Genomic DNA, 1,076 nt, shown 5'->3' with positions numbered 1-1,076 from the left:
AATGTCGTGCACTCACAAACGTCGTTGTAAACCGACATTCTCTTCCCCGTTAACTTCAAAAGCCAATGCAAGAGCAAATTTCCTCTTTTTCTACATTTTTGCAGCACTAGGCTACTGGTGCAGCTGTTGTTATAGCAACAAAAGACGCCCTCTGCTGCTATTTGTAACAGAAGGTCACCATACTTGGCCACATGTCACGTCAAAACAAAAACAAAACAAAAAAACTAAACAAAAAAAATACACCAGCAAGTCCACCTCTGAATGGCTGAAGAAAAACAAAATGAAGACTTTGGAGTGGCCTAGTCAAAGTCCTGACCTGAATCCTATTGAGATGCTGTGGCATGACCTTAAAAAGGCGGTTCATGCTCGAAAACCCTCCAATGTGGCTGAATTACAACAATTCTGCATAGATGAGTGGACCAGAATTCCTCCACAGCGCTGTAACAGACTCATTGCAAGTTATCGCAAACGCTTGATTGCAGTTGTTGCTGCTAAGGGTGGCCCATATATATGTATATATATATATATATGTGTGTATATATATATATATATATATATATATATATATATACACTTACGTACATCTGAACTTTATGATGTGAGACTTCGCAGGAGAGCATTTTCAGCAATGACTCATCTTAATGCCTCTGATTGGCCATTGCATTCATAAACTCAACGTAATCGTGTGTGATTGGTTATAACGCACAACACTGTAAAAACGTGTAGAAAGAAATATGATGGAACAAATAAGCCCGGATATTAATTAGATAATAACACTAGCCTGATAATAATAATAATAATAATAATAATAATAATAATGTTCTTGATATAGTCAAAGTACATGATACTATCATCTATCGGCATAACCCTATAGAGCAATCAGTGTCAATACCCAGTCCTGTTTAGTGTTTATTGTTATGGATAATGTGGTCGTGGTAGAGTTACGTCTTCAGATTTTTATGCTTTAAATAAGTTAAATAAGAACACAACCCTGGTATTCTAATGTATACAGTGGGTACGGAAAGTATTCAGACCCCCTTCAATTTTTCACTCTTTGTTATATTGCAGCCATTTGC

The sequence above is a fragment of the Sinocyclocheilus anshuiensis genome, unplaced genomic scaffold (genome assembly GCF_001515605.1).
Source record: "Sinocyclocheilus anshuiensis isolate Anshui unplaced genomic scaffold, SAMN03320099.WGS_v1.1 scaffold637, whole genome shotgun sequence".
NCBI lineage: Eukaryota > Metazoa > Chordata > Actinopteri > Cypriniformes > Cyprinidae > Sinocyclocheilus > Sinocyclocheilus anshuiensis.
Note: the sequence above shows the minus strand (reverse complement) of the source record.